This window comes from Cydia splendana, chromosome 11, assembly GCF_910591565.1.
Source record: "Cydia splendana chromosome 11, ilCydSple1.2, whole genome shotgun sequence".
Taxonomy (NCBI): Eukaryota; Metazoa; Arthropoda; class Insecta; order Lepidoptera; family Tortricidae; genus Cydia; species Cydia splendana.
The window spans coordinates 9,365,147-9,372,159 of NC_085970.1; positions in this window are offsets into that span (position 1 = coordinate 9,365,147).

Below are 7,013 nucleotides of genomic sequence, written 5' to 3' on the forward strand. Positions count from 1 at the left end.
GTTAAGTTAGCAGCAGGATAATTATGCTAATTATTATTTTTCACATTTAGCGGATTCGATTCCCGGATCAGCCAGGCGATTTTTTTCAAATTCTTAGAATGCAGTTCGTATTGTTTTTAAATAAAAGTGAAGCTATTTTTACTTCTATTATTAGTATTTAGTGACAACTCGCCAAACATCGGAACTCAACCTTATTCCCATGGCAACAAAGGTGTGTTGCGACATATTTGGCGACTTTGGCTGTCTATTTGAAGTTGACTGTACCTACTTATTCAAAGTTGTTCAAAGTGAAAACTTAACAAAACAGCTTAATGCATGTAGGTTATGTAGTTAGGGCTTGCAATATCCGCCCATTTTTTGTATCCGGATATTTCGAATATTTATTATTTTACTATCCGGATACCCGAATAAAACGGATAATTCGAATACTTGCTTTTTATTTAACAAAACTCACATGCACTTTATAAAAAGTGTAATAGAATCAAATTTTACGTATAAAAGGTTGCGTAACAGCAAGTGTTAAAGTATTTTTAGGAGTTTTACCTTTTCGACGAAATTTAATGTCCGAATTTCACTTGGAGAAATTAAAATAATACGCAGAGTTGCTGGATGACGAACCCCCTCCACCGCCAACTGTCAAACCGAAGGAGCGTATCCGGTGCAATTACTGCCGAGTGAAAGGCCACACGGAGGACGTGTGCCGTAAGAAGGAGAGGGAGGCCGCAACACGTGCAGCAACCCGCGTAAAAGCTGAAGCGCTGCCACCAGCCACAGCTACAGCCTCTACTACGGCGACGACACAGGCACCGTCTCCGTCACAGCCCATCTTTGCGTGCTACGGTTGTGGCACGCCAGGCGTAGTTCGAAGCAGATGCCCGAAGTGTGCCGAAACTAAGAAAACGACCAAGACGGAACGCGTCGATTTCTGCGCCACTGGCATATTTGAAGATGACTCAATGGACATACGCAAGCGACCCATCATTTGCATCGGCATTGGACCAATTACGAGGACAGCGTTCCTTGATACGTATGCCAAGAGCAATGTGGCGTCATATGAACTTTACACTTGCCTGAAAATGCGTGGCTACCGTATCACTGTCGACCACGCACGAGTGACGCTTGCCGATGGAATAGGAAGGTTGCAAGAAGTCCTGAAGGTGAAATACGTCATGAGAATACGTGCAGTCTTACCGAAGAGGGGGAGGGTTCCCCAAAAGGCTACCCCTGAACCAGCAATCACGAGCAGACGTGGACGTCCGCCCAACGGCCTCAACGCAACGAAGACTTTCCTGTCACCGCGCCGGGTCGTCTGCAGTTCCAGAGGGGGAGACTGTAACGCGAACTTTCCCAAATATATCAATAAACTATGTTTAGTTCACATGGAGCCTACTAGATGGCGCTAGTAGTCCCCGATTTCGACGTAAACATTAGCGATATTTTATCTTTCCCGTAGTTTTAACAATCCAAAACCTTGCGTAACTTGTGTTATGTGTTGCCTAGATTTTTATGTAATCATAACGAATGTGCAAACTAAGATCAATGTAAATTTGATGGCTTCCAGTTCCTAGGCAACGTTTAGTTCCTTGCGCCTCACAAGATGGCTTTACTAGTACCCAATGTTTTGTTCTTAAACCCAATGTTCCTGGAGTCTTAATATTATGATTTCAAGCATTTCATAACACTTGTATTTTTAGTAAAACATAGCAAATGTATAGATTTGGATTAACGTAATCTTGAACACTCATACATGTATAGTTCTTCTATATGCACAGAGATGGTGTTAGTAGGCATATCATAACTCGTTTCTGAAACCTGTAAAAAATACAGAACATCATGTAACATGTTCCTAAAAATATATTTAATGTATCTAAATAGTTTAACATACATAAAAACAACGCGCATGTTCGTACAATTTAACTGTTTACCAATTTGTCACTAGATGTCACTGTACAGCGCGAATACTAATCCTACATGGCGGTATTAAGATTTTTCCTAGAATAAGCACCCGATGCACCGAATATTGTAAATGTTGAGAATTAGCTAGGCGATAGATTTGTACGGCCTGTGTACCCCCTGGGACCTTGACGGACTATCTTATCAGAAATTAGGAGTTTTCCCGGTTCCCCTTGCGCACGACAGCAGCTGTACGTCTTGGACGCTGCTCGGCCGTAGGAGATTCGTTAGATTAGTCAATTGTACATATATCTGTATAGTGTTAGCGCCGACTGTTGATAATTAATATACGGCTATCTGCCATCACTCCGTGTTTCTCTTCGCTCCTCATCGCACGCCCCACCTTTCGGAGAAAACTACTCCACAATATCTTATTGTCAACGTTATTTCACAATGTCGACATTGCTGAATATTCACAAAGTTAAAATTGCGAAATAGGAGCAGACAGAGTAAAATTGCGAAAAATTTGACTTTGTGTAATTAGCTATATGATTTTTCACAATGTTGAAATTGCGAAATAGGAGCCGACAGAGTAAAATTGTGAAAAACTTGACTTTGTGAAATTCGCTATGTGCTTTTTGACAAAGTTAACCCTTCCGCTTTGTCATTTACGCAATATTTTATCGCAAAATTAAGTTTGCTGCGCCCGCAAATTTACTCTGTCGGCTCCTATTTAGCAACGTTTTTTTGTTATTTTCACAATAGTTTTCTCTGAGTGTGGGCGTGGCCGCTTCTGAACTAGGGTGTGGCGTGGTGTTTAATTTTTTTTTCAAATGACTAACTGCATGGTGTGTGCAAACGTGGTCAGTGTAGTAACGTGCATGGCAACTTTTATACATTTCTGAATGCATCCGGCACGTCAACTATAAAGCTGTCAACTAACTCGGAGAATTTTCGCCCGTCGCACGCGGATCAACGTTCCGAGAATTTTAAATTAGAGACATTCGTTCAGTGTAGTTATAATTTATAATTATTTTAGTTAACAAGAGTGTAAAAGTAATCTGTAAACCCCAAATAGTCAAAGTTGTAGTTTATATGTAGCCGAAACGAGTGGTAATAATGATGTCTGACGAGAAAGAAAATAAAAGCATTAGAGGAAAAGCTCGAGGAGCTTCCTCGTCAAAACAGCGAGCTGAGGACACTGGCGGAGGCACCGGCGGAGGCGCCGGCGACCATATTGCATTCCGCACATGGCATCCGACCACACCTAGCGCCGTTTTGGTCAGACCGGCCGGCCGCGGCTCGAGGACTTGGTAATTAACCCTCCGCCAAACGGGGAAAGGTACGAATTTATTAAAAAACAAATGATTAACAGGTTTTCAACATCAGAGTCTCAAAAGGTACGCCAGTTGTTATCCGGGGAGGAGCTCGACGACAGGAAGCCGACTCAGTTCCTCCGTCACCTCCGCTCGTTAGCAGGGAACACACTGACTGATGAAAAAGTGCTGCGGTAGCTATGGTTCCAGCGGCTTCCACACCAGGTGCAAGGAAGCTCAAAGCGACCTCAATCTGGACAAGGTAGCCGAACTAGCGGACAAAATACTGGTGGTAAGCCCCGTTCATAACAATGTAGTGGCAGTAGCCAGCGCTGCAGCTTCCAACGCCTCAGTTGATTTGAGTCAGATTCACAGCAGACTCGAAGCGCCTACCTTACAGGTGGCTGCTTTAACACAAAGAGGAAGAGGACGAAGTGGCAGGGCTCGCTCCAGGTCTAGATCTAATGCCAGATTTAGGGATAACAGCACAGGCAGATTGTGCTGGTACCATTTTAACTTTAAAGCGAAGGCAACTAAGTGCACTACCCCATGTAGCTGGCAGGGAAACCCGCCGGACGGCCAGCAGTAGTGGCAGCGGCTGGCCGTTCTCCCAGTAACCGACTTTTTGTCACAGATGTAGTTACAGAGTATGCTTACCTGATCGACACTGGCTCTGATCTGTGCTGTTTTCCCATTAGGTTAGTACCAAAGCGTTTACCACCGGTTGAATATGCCTTATGCGCAGCTAATGGCACAAACATTAAAACTTATGGATGCCGAAGGCTTAGCTTAAATCTTAACCTTCGTCGGGATTTCATATGGAATTTCATTATCGCTGATGTAGAAAGTCCTATAATAGGCGCAGATCTGAATTACTGGATGGTGGTCCAACACAGAGCGTATGTATGGTATCGGATAGTGGTTATGTCAACACAAAACTGTTTGGCGAATGGTTTCGTCTTAAGGATTTCGTCCACCCAACGAAGGAAGACCCAGCCTTACTAATTATGGATAACCACTCTTCACATATCAGTTTGGAAGGAGCTAACTACGCCTGGGAAAATCACATTGTAATTCTGACTCTCCCTCCACATGGTAGTCACAAACTGCAACCGCTAGATGTGGCTCTTCATGGTCCCTTGAAAACCAAATATGCAATTGAATGTGAGAAGTGGATGAATCAACACCCCGGCAGAGGCATAACTCAGTTCCAGGTGGCCAGCCTCTTTAATAAATATGTTGCCTCAATCGGAAATGCTGAGTCTGGTTTCCGAGCAACGGGAATATTTCCATTTGCTGATGATCTGTTTGATGAAACTGACTTTGCTCCCTCGTCAGTAACGGACCAATATTTTAATCAGCTCCCCACATCAAATAATAATGAAGCTGTCGTGGAATATTATGAGGATGTTCCGATGATGAATGAACAGGCTATTGAACCTATGATTTGAAGAGAAATCTCATCACCTGCAAGTCCAAATATATTAACAGAGCAATTTGTGTTGAATGAATCTGATGTAGAAAATCATGAGGATGATCCGATGACACAGACTATAAAAGTTGTGAGGAACGATGAAGTTGCATCACCTGTAAGTCCAAATATATTTACCATCGTCTATAAAGAAGACTCAGATCAAGCAGTTGACTCGGATGCTACCACTTTAGGAAGTGACATTGAAGATGGAAAGGATAAGTCTGAGTCGAATAAGGAAAATATATTTGCTGTTTATGATTTTAAAGAAAAACTGACTTCAGAATAACAAGTTATTTCTTCAAATGATAATTTTAATTCCTTAATTCCTCAAATTGTACCATCCGATGACTCTGGATCTAATAAAAACAACACACATGTTTCTCAAGATTCTACAGCGGCACCGGTTGTAGAAAGACGAATGGATTCTTCAAATATTAAGACTAATCTTTCAAGTTCTAAAACTGTAACAGTAGCTCAGCTAAGCCCTCTTCCAAAAATGGTTGGTAAAAAAATTAGAACTAGAGCATGTTTGAGATCTGAAATTATTACTTCGAGCCCTTATAAAGCACAACTAGAAGAAAAGCAGAAATTAGAAGAAGAAAAGCGATTGATTAGCAAGAGAGTTACTAAACGAGTGGCATTTGAAAACAATAAAAGTAAAAAATAATTAACACATACACAGTTGAAAGAAAAACAGAAATTAGAAAAAGGAAAGCCATCGAATCCCAGCTGTAAAAATAATAAATAGGCCGTTTTTGAACCCCAGCCTGGATCATCGGAAACAAACAATAAACAAAAACAGAAATTAGAAAAAGGAAGGCTGGATCATCGAGAACAAATAATAAATACAATGCAAATAAACTAAAACAAAAAATTAATAATAAGCGAAATGTGTCTATTGCTTGTCCAATTTGTGATGAGAAATACGAAGACCCTCCGACAGAAGACTGGATACAATGTTTAATTTGTAATTGCTGGTATCATGAGAATTGTACTGCGTACGAAAGTGCAGTATTTCGATGCGACTTTTGTTCTAATTAGATAATATTGTATTGATTATGTGATGTAAACTTTGATTGTGATTTTGATTTCACTCTCTAGTTGATTTAAGACTGTAGTTCATTGCAATAATTAATGCTTAAAGTTCCTGTTTAAATAGTACTAAAAAGTGTAATACTATTTTTTTTTAAACTAAGGTTCACTGAAAGAGATAAAACAAACAACCCGATAGTGGACAGGAACAATTTAATTGTCGGGCTAGTTAAGATTACACTTTTAAGCTTAATCACTATTTAACGACTTAATGGTAGTAAATAAAATTCTAATTAAATTTATGTATATATAACCAGGTTTTAATTATCGTTGGTGATACTTGGTCGATTGCGCTATTTGATAGTTTATACTAAACGGTGAATAGTCCAAAATCGCAGTTTAGGGGAAAATAGTGAAAGGCTTAGCTGCACTGTAGCGACAGTCGACGGCTCTCTCGACCAGATGGCCGGAGGTTCCAATAGCTCCGACTCTGGCGGGGCCAGCTGCACAGGTCGACTGGCACAGGATCTGGCCTACCAAAGGCCGCGCCCCTAGTAGACACCTCCTGGAAAATTCCGGGTACGGGATTAGTTCCACTGACTCAGGTCACGCCAAGAATCCGTGGTCCGTGCCACGTGAGTCCGTTTCACATAGGAACACAGGGTTTCTATGCGTAACCCTTTGGGGTTATATTACAGCACAACATTCAGCGTTATGCGGGATAATTTTATGCGACCGCATGGCGCGCCATACAATTTCTGACGAAAGTATAGGAACGACGCCTTACCTGTCGGAGGAAAATCGTCTTGCCGGGGTTTATGAGTGAGCGAATGTCAACTCCGGAGAGCCCAGGACGCGCCTGGCTCGCCCTTTCGGGAAACGGGTTAACCGCAAGGCACGATCACACACTGAGGGCAGCTGAAATAAATGGTTCACGTCACTAATCGCATAATCCAACAACAGATGAGAGAGAACTGAATTTCACGATCTTCACAAACGAATGTAAGGTGACTTACCAAAGATGAGAACGTTGTCCCAAATATTTAATTTAAAGCTCGGCTGGGTCGGGGAAGAAAATCCAAGTGAAAAATGGCGGAATCACTGTCTCCTGAGGGCAGTGGCGTGCACTTCATAAAGGCACTGCCTACCCTACTATAATTCCGATGTCTATCCTCTTAAACTAATTAATTTAATGTATAGTTGATCGTACTATCAGTAATCGATATAACTTAAAACATTCTAAAAATTAATAAGCGCTCCATCTACCGGTTAAGCTTTGTCATCAAGTCATCATTATA